This window comes from Jaculus jaculus, chromosome 6 (genome assembly GCF_020740685.1).
Source record: "Jaculus jaculus isolate mJacJac1 chromosome 6, mJacJac1.mat.Y.cur, whole genome shotgun sequence".
Classification (NCBI taxonomy): domain Eukaryota; kingdom Metazoa; phylum Chordata; class Mammalia; order Rodentia; family Dipodidae; genus Jaculus; species Jaculus jaculus.
Genome location: NC_059107.1, coordinates 89,905,943 through 89,921,336, shown reverse-complemented (window position 1 = coordinate 89,921,336; position 15,394 = coordinate 89,905,943). Strand labels below are relative to the sequence as shown.

The 15,394-nt window shown below is 49.2% G+C and overlaps 1 long non-coding RNA gene across 1 annotated transcript; it reads right to left on the bottom strand.

Moving 5' to 3' along the window:
- Positions 1–427: 427 nt before the first annotated feature.
- LOC123461727 lies at positions 428–9,994 on the bottom strand. Its single transcript, XR_006637815.1, has 3 exons — positions 9,890–9,994; positions 5,819–5,952; positions 428–1,587 (listed from the first exon to the last, which is right to left on the bottom strand). It is a non-coding gene; the product is annotated as an uncharacterized LOC123461727 (long non-coding RNA).
- Positions 9,995–15,394: the final 5,400 nt, after the last annotated feature.

Here is a 15,394-nt window from a genome sequence, read left to right as displayed (position 1 = left end):
CCACTGCAAATGAACTTCAGATACATACGCCACTTTGCCCATCTGGTTTTACTTGGGTACTGGGGAACTGCACATGAGCCAGCAGGCTTTGCAAGCAAATGCCTTTAACTGTTGATCCATTTCCCCCAGCCCTAAAATAACTTTTTTTTTTTGAGGTGGGGTCTCCCTCCAGGCCAGGCTGACCTGAAATCTACTACATAGTCTCAGGGTGGCCTCAAACTCACAGCAATCCATATACCTCTGCCTCCTGAGTGCTGGGATTAAAGGTGTGCATGACCATGCCTGGTCTCTAAAAAAAGACATTTTATTGACAAGTTCCATACATGTATACAATATATTTTGATCATAACCCCTTCCCATTACCTTCCTTTGTCTCTCTTTCCTGTTGCCCTGAACCTTTTCTTCTTTCCAATTAGTCCCTCTTCTATTTTGATGGGTTTTTTTTTCTCCCTCCTCCATCATCTATGATGGAGTGTTGACCGGCCCAATATTGTGCAGTTCTTGTGCAGGTAATGACAGTCACTGTGGGGTCATGACTGCAGTGACCACTTCATGTGTGGAAAGCAGTGTTCCAAAGCGTTCCTTCCCATCCTTTGGCTCTTACATTCTTTGTGTCCCCTTTTCCACAGTGTTCCCTGAGCCTTGGAGCATGCCCAGGCTTTCACGTGGGTGCTGGGGATTGAACTCAGGTCTTCATTTGTGCAGCGAGTATTCTTAGCCACCCCTGCCCACCCACTCCCCAGACCATTCCCTGTTACAACTATTAAAACTTGAATGTTGGAGTATTTCGTTGCTGTTGTTTGGTTTGGTTGGTTTTGGTTCTTTTTGGTGTTTGAGACCAGGTTTCACTATGTAGCTGTTTGAACTCGTTTTGTAGCCCAGGCTGGCCTAGAAGTTGAGATTCTCCTGCCCAACCTCCCAAGCTCACGAGTTACAGGCCTGTGTCACTAGGTGGCTTGGACTATATTTTTCAAGGAGGGATTTTATTTATTTTTACTTTTTGTATGTTTATATACACATGTATATGTGTGCAAGTGTGTATATATGAGGGTCTTGTGACATTTCAAATGAATGTCCATCCAGCCTCATGTGGGTGGCTGGAGACTGAACCCTGGTCATCAGGCTTTGTAAGCGAGCACGGTTAGCTTCTGAGCCATCTCCTCAGCCATGCAAGAAGGGGTTTTAATGCATGAACTCAGCAAGCAGCTGTCCAGTTGCTGCTGGTGGAGAGTGAGTGCTGGTTGTTCAGGGCACTGTCATGGGTGCCTCGGTGCTGGCCAGGATGGGCCACACTAGGAAGTAGAGACAGCATCTGTGAGGACGGCCCTGAGGAAAGCATACACCATGGTGCAGTGGTATAGGGTGGGGTTTGCGATGCTGGGGTTTGAGCTAGGGAAGGCTTTGAGCACACAGGGCTTTGAATCTTCTCCTAAGAAGGCTACTGCCTTCCTCACAGAGCCAGGAGTAACCATCCTGTGTTCGAGAAATATGGCCTCAGTCATAATGTGACGGTGGACTTCTCAGGACACTAGAAGCCAAGAGATCAGCTGGACAAGTCTTTCCCTCCCAGCCTGAGATGTTCCATGCCTGTAAAATGGGGACAGCAGTGAGACCTACTTCACATTTTTGTGATGAGCGGGCAGTGCTTAGAAATGGCTGACACATCAGGCTCCTCGATAAAAGCCAAAACGGGTTGAAGACATGGCTTAGCAGTTAAGGCACTTGCCTGCAAAGCCTAAGGACCCAGGTTCCACTCGCCAGGTCCCACACAAGCCAGATCCACAAGGTGAAACATGGGGCTGTACATGTACACAAGACGGTGCACACTTCTACAGTTCAATTGTGACACACGGGGCTGCACATGTACACGAGACGGTGCACACTTCTAGAGTTCAATTGTGACACACGGGGTTGCACATGTACACGAGACGGTGCACACTTCTAGAGTTCAATTGTGACACACGGGGCTGCACATGTACACAAGACGGTGCACACTTCTAGGGTTCAATTGTGACACACGGGGCTGCACATGTACACGAGACGGTGCACAATTCTAGAGTTCAATTGTGACACACGGGGCTGCACATGTACACGAGACGGTGCACACTCCTAGAGTTCAATTGTGACACACGGGCTGCCACATGTACACGAGACGGTGCACACTTCTACAGTTCAATTGTGACACACGGGGCTGCACATGTACACGAGACGGTGCACACTTCTACAGTTCAATTGTGACACACGGGGCTGCACATGTACACGAGACGGTGCAACGACTTCTACAGTTCAATTGTGACACACGGGCTGCACATGTACACGAGACGGTGCACACTTCTACAGTTCAATTGTGACACACGGGGCTGCACATGTACACGAGACGGTGCACACTTCTACAGTTCAATTGTGACACACGGGGCTGCACATGTACACGAGACGGTGCACACTTCTACAGTTCAATTGTGACACACGGGGCTGCACATGTACACGAGACGGTGCACACTTCTAGAGTTCAATTGTGACACACGGGGCTGCACATGTACACGAGACGGTGCACACTTCTACAGTTCAATTGTGACACACGGGGCTGCACATGTACACGAGACGGTGCACACTTCTACAGTTCAATTGTGACACACGGGGCTGCACATGTACACGAGACGGTGCACACTTCTACAGTTCAATTGTGACACACGGGGCTGCACATGTACACGAGACGGTGCACACTTCTAGAGTTCAATTGTGACACACGGGGCTGCACATGTACACGAGACGGTGCACACTTCTAGAGTTCAATTGTGACACACGGGGCTGCACATGTACACGAGACGGTGCACACTTCTACGGTTCAATTGTGACACACGGGGCTGCACATGTACACGAGACGGTGCACACTTCTAGGGTTCAATTGTGACACACGGGGCTGCACATGTACACGAGACGGTGCACAATTCTAGAGTTCAATTGTGACACACGGGGCTGCACATGTACACGAGACGGTGCACACTTCTAGAGTTCAATTGTGACACACGGGGCTGCACATGTACACGAGACGGTGCGCACTTCTAGAGTTCAATTGTGACACACGGGGCTGCACATGTACACGAGACGGTGCGCACTTCTAGAGTTCAATTGTGACACACGGGGCTGCACATGTACACGAGACGGTGCGCACTTCTAGAGTTCAATTGTGACACACGGGGCTGCACATGTACACGAGACGGTGCGCACTTCTAGAGTTCAATTGTGACACACGGGGCTGCACATGTACACGAGACGGTGCACACTTCTAGAGTTCAATTGTGACACACGGGGCTGCACATGTACACGAGACGGTGCACACTTCTAGAGTTCAATTGTGACACACGGGGCTGCACATGTACACGAGACGGTGCACACTTCTAGAGTTCAATTGTGACACACGGGGCTGCACATGTACACGAGACGGTGCACACTTCTACAGTTCAATTGTGACACACGGGGCTGCACATGTACACGAGACGGTGCACACTTCTAGAGTTCAGTTGTGACACACATGGCTGCACATGTACACGAGACGGTGCACACTTCTACAGTTCAGTTGTGACACACGGGGTTGCACATGTACACGAGACGGTGCACACTTCTAGAGTTCAATTGTGACACACGGGGCTGCACATGTACACGAGACGGTGCACACTTCTAGAGTTCAATTGTGACACACGGGGCTGCACATGTACACGAGACGGTGCACACTTCTAGAGTTCAATTGTGACACACGGGGCTGCACATGTACACGAGACGGTGCACACTTCTAGAGTTCAATTGTGACACACGGGGCTGCACATGTACACGAGACGGTGCACACTTCTACAGTTCAATTGTGACACACGGGGCTGCACATGTACACGAGACGGTGCACACTTCTACAGTTCAATTGTGACACACGGGGCTGCACATGTACACGAGACGGTGCACACTTCTAGAGTTCAATTGTGACACACGGGACGGGGCTGCACATGTACACGAGACGGTGCACACTTCTAGAGTTCAATTGTGACACACGGGGCTGCACATGTACACGAGACGGTGCACACTTCTACAGTTCAGTTGTGACACACGGGGCTGCACATGTACACGAGACGGTGCACACTTCTACAGTTCAGTTGTGACACACGGGGCTGCACATGTACACAAGACGGTGCACACTTCTACAGTTCAATTGCAGTGGCCAAGGCCAATTTTCTTTCTCTCTCTTTCTTTCTTTCTTTTTTCAAGGTAGGGTCTCACTCTAGCTTAGGCTGACCTGGAATTCACTATGTAGTCTCACGGTGGCCTCGAACTCATGGCGATCCTCCTACGTCTGCCTCCCAAGTGCTGGGATTAAAGGCGTGCGCCACCACGCCCAGCTCACTCTCTCTCTCATTCTTTGTCTCATAAAGGCATATACCACCATGCCCAGAAAGAAAATTAAAAAAAACAGAAGGTAGAATTCGTAGCAGCTGAAGGCTGCCATGACAAGTTTATTCAGGCGAAGACAGAAGGAGAAAGAGGAAACTAATCCCAAAGATATTTAAACTATTTGAACTTAAAGGTCAGGTACTAATTCATTATTAGGGCGGACAGAAAGGAGGATAGTAAAAATATTGCGAATATTGATGATAAATACACAGCTGAAAGTGAGATTAGGCAAGAAAGTAATGAGACAGAATTATGTAACTGCAGCATGGGCCTACTTTGTACAAAAAGGTCAAAGCCAAGCTAAAACTTAAAAAACAAACAACCACTGGAAACAGTAAAGATCTATTGAAGGGCTGGAGACTCGATGGGGTCAGAGGCCAGCTTCATTGTTTATAGTGTGGCCCGGGCCAGGTTCTCCTAACCCAAAGCTGCCCAGAAGCACTCTCTGCCACAAACAGAACAGTCTCTATCTGCACTGTATGAACAATGGTGCCTTGAGTGCTTGATATGTGGCTAGTGTAAATGTAGAGCTAAAATAGCTCCAAGTTGGGTACACCTTTAATCCTAGCGCTCAGAAGGCTGAGGTGGGAAGAGCCTCATGAATTCCAGGCCAGCCTGTGCTACACAGTGTGTTCCAGGGCAGCCTGGGCTAGAGGGAGACCCTGCTTCAAAAAAACCAAAAGAAGAAAAAAAAAGCTGCCTATGGCTAAGTGTCTACCATATTGGAAAATGGGGCTTAAAACACTCAGGACACCTGCTGTTCATGTTTCTAAAGGGAAAGGTGATACCACATAGACTTGTCATAAATATCGAGGGACCACAGTTAAGGAGATCAACATATAACTCAACAAGTGACTAATGTTATGGCTCAAATTTTTAATCATTGAGTCATGGTTGCATGGGATGAGATATACATCAGGAAGATAAATTAGACTGTGATATCTGTGTTAAATTTGATGGAAAAAGAAACTCCTTGTAGAGGAGAAAGATATACAAGTTTATTTTCAGTGGTAATATGTGGAATAATTAAGATCTGCTCTAGAGAGAGTGGTCATGGAATGAAAAAGAAGGAAGAGTTTATGAAGCCACAAAGCACACAGGTATGTAACACACACACACACACACCTCATATCAGCTTCCTCTCCCTGTTATTCTGAGGCAGTACATGCCCCTTCCAACAAAGACAGATACCCTGGGTTGCCGACAAGAACACAGCGACCCTCTCTGCCTGCAGCATAGGCCACAAATGATCACCAATACACACGTGTGCCTCTTCTGGGCCCAACAACTGTCTACAAAGTACACTTCCCAACTTCCTTGAGTTGAATCAATGATGGGATCTGGTCCTGAGCATAGAAATATAGGCAAAAACAACACTTACCATTTCTAGACACACTGTGTGAAAAATTTCCTATATATCCTGAACTCCTACTTCGTGATTCCAGAGGGTGATGTCAACATGATGGAAAGAGCCTTAGGGCCGGGTGATGGTGGTGCACGCCTTTAGTCCCAGCACTGGGGAGACAGAGGTAGGAGGATCACTGTGAGTTCGAGGCCAGCCTGGAACTACAGTGTGAGTTCTGGATCAGCCTGGGCTACAGTGAGACCCTATCTTGAAAAATACAAAAAGAAAAAAAAAGGGGGGCTTGAGTGAATGAATGTTGCACAGCATCCCCTTCTGTCCCCCCGACTTTATCAAGAGCGCACCTTTGCAGTTTTACACCACTGAGCCGTAGGGGTTGTTACACCCAGCCTCGTTATCCATCCCTCATTCCATTTCAGGTCATCTAAATAAAGCCTATCTGGAAAATCTGCTCGAACCATCAACCCTTGTAAGGCACTTCTGAACTAGGCTCATCAATATTGGTGATTCTCATCTCTAGACATGCTGTTTAAACATTTCTTTCCTCACTCCTCCTTTAAAAGGCACATTCCACGCATCTCTCTTCTATTATGTACTGTGTCAAGGATACACCCACTGACTTATCTTTGAGAAAACTGTTTGAGTTTGTCTTGTGAAGGCTTCCTCCTCTCTGTGATCTAACAGAGGGACCCCTACTGTCACTTAGGGCATGCTCTTGTTTCTTGTGACTCCAGATATAAACTTAGATGTTTCTCTTGAATCCTTTCCCCTCCTCCTTCCAATGCAGTTCCTTAGCAAATCCAAATGGACTGGTCTATCCTTTCTTTCCACCCTCAGGGTCACCCTCATCCAGTCATCATCATCACTGCTGACAGCGGCCTCCCAACGGGTCCTCCTTTGCCCTTCCTTCCCCTCCAATTCTGTTTCCATCAAACAACTAGCCTGATAATTTTAAAAACACTAACCACAATATGGTACTCCCCTGCTTCAAGCCTTGCATGGCTGCCCGTAGCTCTTGATCAGCTGACTAATGTCTTGCCAGCCCACCTTGCCCACTTCACTTTGGGCACGCTGCCTTCTGTTTCTCCAGTGTCACATTTAGTCCTGGCCCTAAGTCTTTGCTGTGCTTGGAAAGCCCTCTGAGTGCTCCTAAGATCTATCGTTCCTTATTCAAGCCTCAGCTCAAATGTTCCTGCCCCAGAGATGTGATCTCTGTCCCCATAGCTAAAGCAGGGTCCCTCTATAACACCTTACACTCTGAAATCGTCTTACAAACTTAGTTTTTCCGCATGACCCTGCTATCCCAGCAGAATGCAGCCACCCTAAGGAAGGACAAGGGCTTAGAGATAACTAAGGGTGACCAACTCATCCTGATTCTTCTGGGATTTTCCCAGCTTTACCACTAAAATGCTTATGTCCCATGAAGCTCATCAGTCTAGAGCAAGCCGGAATGGTTAGTCTGTCTGTTGCGTGCCTCATGCTTGCTGTGTCCATAGTACCAAGAATAGCGACAGTTGCTCAGGTAGGAGTAACTCACAGCTAAACGTCTGTAAAGAATTCCTCAATCCTGGCCCTAGGGGGCAGCCTTCCCCAACCTTGTGCCTTCAGCATCAGCTGTGCAGGTCCCTGAGCATCCTGTGTGCCTATATTTAGCTGGTGAGTTCTCTAAGATTCTTCTGCCCAGGCCTTACCTAGTCACCCTGTCTTCTCCCAGCCTTTGTGGGATTCAAACCCGAGCACCTTAGTTATGGCAGCCCAAAGCAGACACAGGAGAAGGAAACTCAACTCTTTCTCCCCCCCTGCTCCCTGCTCCCTGCAGCTTCCACTTCCTCTTGAGGTAGGAAGATGAAGATGAAGATGAAGATGGGGACTACCAAACAGAAAGGACTGGCCTAGGAGGAGCAGCAGGTGGTCTCATCATCGCCTCAGTTTTGGAGGCCGTACCATAGGGTTGGGGCTACCTAGAATGTCTCCTCATATCTTAGGGCTAGAGGGGAGCTGCCTGGAGTCTGGTTTCTCAAAGAGTCCTCACGTACTCTGCCTGCCCATTGACAGCCTCCATTACTTTGGAGAATAATGCGGGAGAGCCAAAGCCTCCAGCAATAGATACCACTTGCTCTAAGTTCTTTTTCCTCCTTTCCTGGTGGCGGTGTTGTGGGGTGGGGGGAGTGTTGATAGATGGGGAGTGGAGGAGGCAGGTTAGCCTGCAGTTCAGCAAAGCATGGACTGCAGCCTGGGGCCAATGGTGCTGATTCACTTGAGTGAGTCCCTGAAGGTCAGGTTTCAAGGGATAGAGGAAAAGGCAGGCTGCAGGGATGAGGTTGGAGGGCAGGAGGGAGGGTTCTAGCTCGTCCCAAAGAGCAAAGGCTGACACAGAGAGAGAGAGATGGATGAATATTCATCTTGAGGTAGGAATTTGGGGGATGGAGTCATGGAGTGAGTAACTCACCTGGAGGCTTCATCAGTACAGTCCTGGCCAGCCAGGATGCTGGGTGAGTAAAGAATTAGTCACTTCTACTTCTTACAGAGCAGACTCAAGAATGCTGTGGATAATGGGCATCCTAGTAGCTATACCGAATTGTTCCCTCTGAAGGAGGAAGGGATGGGCCAGCAGGTAGCTGGGGACATGGAAGTAGATCGGCCATAAAGGCACAGGAAGAAAGACCAATCTGGGGGAACCACAAGAGAGGTAAGAAGGCAGGGGAAGGTGGGGGTTCACTGACCACTCCTACGTAGGGCCACATCCGTTATAGGCTACTTTGTAGAAAGCACTGAGCATTCAAGGTATGCAGCCTGAATGAAGCAGAGCAGCTTCTCTGGAAGCTTGATACTGATACAGGAGGGACACTGTGGGGAAAGGAGTTGGGTGGAGGCTGTCATGGTTTCTAGGCCTAGAAGAGACCTTCCATGAAGGCCAGAGGGGGCTGGGCCTGGGCAGGATTAAAGCCATCAGGGGAGAATTCTTGCAGCATACTCATGGAATTCAGTACCAGACTTGATCCTTCCACTGAAGGTGGATATCCCAGGAGAAGGGTGAGGCTGGGGAGCTGGACGGGCTTCCCATGGCCCTGAGGTGGGAACTCTGAGCAGCCGGTGTTGCTATCCATCCCCCAGGGAAGACTGAGGGAGCTATCTGTATGGGTCTCTCTGAGTTGGACTCATAAACTCCCCTTTCTGGAGCCCTTTCTCCTTTCCCTCTAGCTACCATCTTTGACCAGGGCCTGTCTGGAGGGAGGAAATAGGCAGTAGATCTGGTGCCAGGAAGTCTTTGGACTGTGTAACTTCCTCTCTGGCCCCAGTAATTCCAGAGTAGGATTTGTGGGCTGGGTTGGGTGCTTTCATCCTGGGAAGGGATCCCTATTCCTGGCCTGTTTACCAGAATCCCTCATCCCCCTATCCCCACACCCACTCTGGCTAATATTATGGGCACGACTTGAGCAATCCTCCAGGCCTGGGGAACAGAACTAGGCATCTCATGAGCCCTACCAGACCTTTGCCTTGGATTCTTGCGGCCACTTCTTTCCAGCATCCAAAACCAGAGGACAGGGAGGGCTGCATAGAAGTCATGGGCTCAGCGTGGACTGAGGATGGGAGTTCCAGAGTCAAGGGGTTGAGATGGTACCAGCTGGGGAAGGGCATGAAGCGCAGGAGGGAGGGGACAGTGAGGCTGAGGGAAAGTGGCACAACTGGAAAGGAGCAGCTATTTCTGAGCACTGAGCACTCAAGGTCACGTGGTGTTGCCTGGGCATTCAGGTTCATTTCCTCCCCACCCTCCTACTTTCTTTCCCTTCTTGCGCTCCGTACTCCTCTTTGAAAAGCAGAACCGGGGAGGAGAAAGCAATGACTGACTTCTGGAAGTTCATGTGACATGAAGTTTTCCTGGGTAGACAAGCTGCCCTCACCCGCGTGCCCTTGAGTGGTGCTCCCGGGCCTGCCCTGTCACCACACTCCTGTCTTTTTCCACCTTCCACCTGCCACCAGCACCACCTCAGATCTTCAGTGACTCTTTCCTTGCCTTTGTCCCACCGCAGGAGCTTGCACACCAACCAGACGTGTGTGCTTCTAACAGCATGGGCGATCCTCACTTACCCCAGCAAGCTCCTTGCTGGTTCCCAGCGCTGCCTGTGGGCCCCTCTCGTCCATCTCCCCCACTGAGAGAAGTCAGGAGCTCGCTGCCCTCTGCACCCATTACTGTCATGAGTGATTTGTGAGAGAATAACTGTGACCTGTTAGTCCTAGGAAGGTTTGGCTGGCTTGGTGCCCATCAACATTCCAGCTCCCTGCCTCTTGCCCCCACCCCAGGAATGGGCAGAGGAGAAGATGGGGAACTGAACTGGAACCAGCTCTGGAGGAAGGAGGGAGGCGAGAGTCAGAGGACTTCACCGAGCCAGGAGGCAGAGTGCAGATGAAGGGACCTGGCTCTCCTCTCAAATCTCTCAACCGTGGCCAAGGTGGAAGTCCAGGGACTCATGAGGAAAACGGGCACCACTGTTAGCTCTGCTAGTGCTTCATTTCATGGACGTGTTCCGCAGTCTCACAGGAAGCTTAGTTACAATTTCTCTCAACCTCAAATGATGTGTCCCAACCTTGCGAGCAAAGTCTGCAGCACAAGGCAGGAAAAAAGAGGAAGAAACGATGAGGAGGGAAAGAGATAGCAAGAAACACTTTGAAAATGAACTGGAAAACCATCCCTTCTCACTCCCCCACCCACACATAAGGTAGGCCCATAGAAGTCACCATCTGACTTCCAGGCCATCTCTTCACTTTATTTCTACCCATAATTATGGAGCATCTACTTGGGCCAGACACTACCCTGAGTAAGGAGACAGCAGATAGTGTGTTGGGGAGAGAAGATAACTTTACTAGGTTCTATGTTTCTGAAGCTGCAGAACTGTTTCTGCTGCCCAGTGTTACCGGAGAGTTTCTACCACCTACAATAAATGTTGTCCAATGAATTCAGTACTTTCTTTTTTTTTTGAGGTAAGGTCTTACTCTAGTCCAGGCTGACCTGGAATTCACCAAATACTCTCAGGCTGGCCTCAAACTCACAGTGATCTTCCTACCTCTGCTTCCTGAGTGCTGGGTTGAAAGGCATGCACCACCATGCCTGACCTTCACTATTTTTAAAGGACTCTGCTGTGGGACTGTCTGGGAAGGTTGAAGGGAAGAAACAGAGTAGTTATCAGGGGTGGGAGTGGCTGGAGGGGACTGCAGTACAGCACGTGGTTAGGTATATAAACTCAGCAGTGATGTGACCTTGTGCCGCTTACTTTACCTCTCTGGGTTTCTCTGCTTGCAAATAAGAGCTGTGAGGAAGGTGAAATGACATCTACGAGGTAGCTAATACTAATATAAGCAGGCTACCCACAATATGTGCTGAAAGACCACCAGTGGCCTGAAGCAGGTACAATGGAGAAGGGCATAATGAGGGGACATGAGAGATGTGCCATTGGGTGAACCAGCCAAGCTGGGTACCTGATTGGCTGTGGGGCTATAGGTAGAACCTACCTTACAGGTTCCTTGCTTAGGCAGTACTCCAACTCCAGGAGCTAAGAGAGGTAGGGCCCCCTTGGGACGGGAAAGAAGTGAGGGTACATGGAAGTTTAAGGTGCTGCAGAAATCAGAAAACTGTGGGCACAGAGTGCGCAGAACTCAGCCAAGAGCCCAACATTTTTGGAAGAAACACATCCAAAGTCAGACTGGGGTCCCAAAAGTGCTCTTCACCTACGCCACCCCCTTGACTACGCCACCTGCCTGAAGGGACCTGGAGGGACCAAGGAAGGCTGATTTGGCAGAAGCTCGCTGCAGAGAAGGCCTGGGTCAAGGGGCATGTTGCACTTCTATCACCTGACTGTTCCCCCCAAATCCCAAGAGCCAGGGTACCCAGGGCTAGGGACATGACTCCCGATGTGGGCTTTGCCTCTTTGGAGGAGCTATCCAAATATTTCTGAGGTAGGACTGCAGGATGGCAAAGCATAGACTTGCAACCACTTGGGTAGAATCAGTCACTGATCTATCACTTATGAGTTGGGGGGCCTTAGGCAAGTCACTTACCTCTTAGCGCCTGAATTGCAAAATGAGACAATGATAACGCCATCTCATAAGGTTCTTATAACAATGGAGTCAGCAACTATAAAGTATTAAGAACAGGGCTTGTGTTCCATTTATCACCTCACAGCGATGTTGTCACATGTGCAAGACCTGCACATTATTGGGCCCATCAACATTATGTCAAGGATGGTGGAAGAGGGCAAAACAAAAGAAAAACGTCAAAGTAGAAAAGGGACTAGTGACTAGATGGCAGATTGATGGGGTTCAGTGGAAGAGAGATCTGGGGGGCAAGAGAAGGCAATGGGAGGGGATTATGGTCAAAATACATTATATACATGTATGTCAAAGTTTTTGTTTGTTTTTTGAGGTAGGGTCTCACACTAGTCCAGGCTGACCTGGAATTCACTATGTAGTCTCAGGGTAGCCTCAAACTCACGGCGATCCTCCTACCTCTGCCTCCCGAGTGCTGGGATTAAAGGCATGCGCCACCACACCCAGCTCTCAAAGTTATTTTTAAAACAAAAAACAGGGCCTGGTGCATGCTAACTAGCATTATTATTTATCTTCCTTACACACCTTTCAGACTTGTATTGATAGTCAAGGTAGGGTGAAGGCTGCACCAGGACATAATGTGACTGTCTCTAAGACATTTGGCACGGATGTCTTCCCCAGACATACTTCCTGTCCCCTGCTCCCTTCAGGTCCAGGTTCAGTGGAGTATCTACTGAGCACTAAGAGCACTGGCCAGGCCCCATCAAGAACCTGCCCATCATCTGCAGGAGGCTGGGGCCTTAACTGCTGGCATAGCGAAGATATAAGTGAAGAGCCAAATCCCCTGGGACTCTCAGGCCACCAGTGAATAGTAAGCACCCAGACCAGCATCACAGCTTCCCAGGAGAGGTAATGAGAGAGACAGGGCAGGCAAGTTTAGGACACTTATTTTTGCCTACTTAAATTGCCCATTCAAATATGAGTTCTATTCCCCAGAACCCACGTAAAGCCAAATGAACAAAGTGGCACATGTGTCTGCAGTAGCTGGAAACCCTGGTGCTTCCTCTCTCTCCCTCTCTCTCTCTCTCTCCCTGACATGGTGGTTCATGTCTTCCAGAACTCAGGAAACTGAAGTAAGAGGATCACTGTTTGAGACCAGCCTGAGACTACATAGTGAATTCCAGGTCAGCCTGGGCTAGAGTGAGACCCTACCTCGAAAAAAAAAAAAAAAAAAAAAAAGAGCTGGAGAGATGGCTTAATGGTTAAGGCACACGCCTGCAAAGCCTAAGGACCCAGGTTCAATTCTCCAGCTGCACATGGTGGCGCATGCGTTTGGAGTTCGTTTGCAGTGGCTGGAGGCCCTGGTGTGCCCATTCTCTCTCTCTGTCTCTAATAAATTTAAAATGAAAATAAATCTGAAAAAAAAAAAGTTTACCCTATGTAATAGTTTTCTTGCTGTTGTGGCAAAGTATCTGGCAAAATCAACTTAAGGAAGAAGAGTTTATTCGCTTCACTTTGAAAGTACAGGCTATCATGATGGTGCAGGCATGGCAACAGGAGCGTCAGGCAGCTGGTCACATGGCGTCCACAGTAATGAAGGGCAGAGAAATGAACAATGGTGCCTAGCACACCTTCTCCTCCCCCACCCCCCACCCCGAGGTAGGGTCTCACTCTAGCTCAGGATGACCTGGAAGTTACCATGTAATCTCAGGGTGGCCTTGAACTCACGGGGATTCTCCTACCTCTGCCTCCCAAGTGCTGGGATTAAAGGAGTGCTCCGCCATGCCCGGCTACTTTCTCCCTTTAATCAAGTTTGGGACCCCCAACCCATGGAATGATGCTGCCTGAATTCAGGGTTGGTCATCCCACCTCACAGAAACCATTCTCAGACTCTCACTCTCAAATTCAAAATGCCCTCAAACATACCTAGAGGTTTGTCTCCTAGGGGAGTCTAAATCCCATCAAGTTGCCAATGAAGATTAAGCATTACACTTTGCCTGGCCCCCTTCCACACACACCATCCATTTCCATATCTTAGCACCCTCTCCTAGACAGTCCAGTCTAGGTGAAAAGAATGAGCATAGTGCAAACAGAGCATGTGCAGGATAGCATGGGTGAAGTGGAGCCAGACAACCTGGACTTTGGTCCCAGCCCTTGACAAGTAGTACTTAATATACTTCACACCTCAGTTTCCCTATGTGTAATGGACGATGATGTTTAACCTGCTTCATAGAGTTGTGGCAGGAGTGGGAACATGGAAAGCTTCTGAGAACAGCACCATGAGGCTCTGCTGAAAGCAGAGGGTCCTGGCGAGCATGTGTCCTGCCTTATTCCATAGGATCTTTCCCCCTTGCCCTTAGGGAATAAGAAATAGGGACTTCCTCTTTCCTACCCCATAGCCTGTTTTCATCTGTTTCATCTGTAACACCTCCTAGACCAGGTCACTGTCGCAGGCATCCTGAAACTTCAGTCCACTCCAGGAACTCTTCCCCAAGCACACCTGAGATTCCCCACATGCTATCTTTTTCTGCCAGTATCCAAGCAGGCTACTTCCTTCTTCCAAATTCCCGGAGTTTGGGTGTTGGGCTGGATTCATTCCCAAGGCTGCCCTCCTGCCCCGGAAGTGCGCTAAAATCTCTCAACAGTGTGTCTCAAAGGATGGGCACCACAAATGACCAGAGACGTTTGTTCAAAGTACAGATTTTCCATTCCATGACAGCGAAACTGTTAGGATTAGGGGAGTTAAAGCGTGCACAGTAACAAGTGCCTTGGAAAAACTTTTTTAGATACATGCATATTTTAATCCCAACACTTTAATCCCAGGCAGAGGTAAGAGTTTGAGGCCACCTGGAGACTACATAGTGAATTCCAGGTCAGCCTAGACTAGAGTGAAACCTTACCTGGAAAAAATAAAATAAAATAAAACAAAAAAAGACATACACATTTAAACTGAGATTTTAATGACAGTCATAAAGAAAATAGTGTCCCCTAGGAGAAAATAGGGTCCGATGTGCGCAAGCCTCTGACCCATGTTTTTTCCTGGTTCTGGCGATCTCCATATCAATAGGAAAAGGGAAGGGGAGAGGAGGGGAGGGGTAGAGAGGGGAGGGGAGAGGAGAGGAGGACAGAGGAAAGAGGAGAAAGGAGAGAGAAGAGCAGAGCAGAGCAGAGCAGAGAGGAAACGCTGGGGGTGGGACCTGCGCCCAATCTAAACCCTCATTATCGTCCTGAGTAATTACCGGGCGCCACAGAGGTTGCCATCCCTGGTCACGCTCTCTGTCCACTCGGAAGGAATGGACAAAGCGGGCAGCGCTGGACCACCTGTGAGGCCCAGGAAGGTGCAGGGCCTCGCGGGTCCAGTCGAGCAAGGAGGCTGGAATCCAAGTCCCGGCCCCGACCTGCCCCAGTCAGGAAGCGCTTAATGGGGGGTGTGGACCTCTAAATCGCTGTCTATGAAACTGCCACAAATCCAACCACCTCCATCATCCATTCATCCGGAACGCGGTCCTCTTCCAGCCTCAGTGTCCCCAGCCGTGCCCAGTGTGTTCGTCT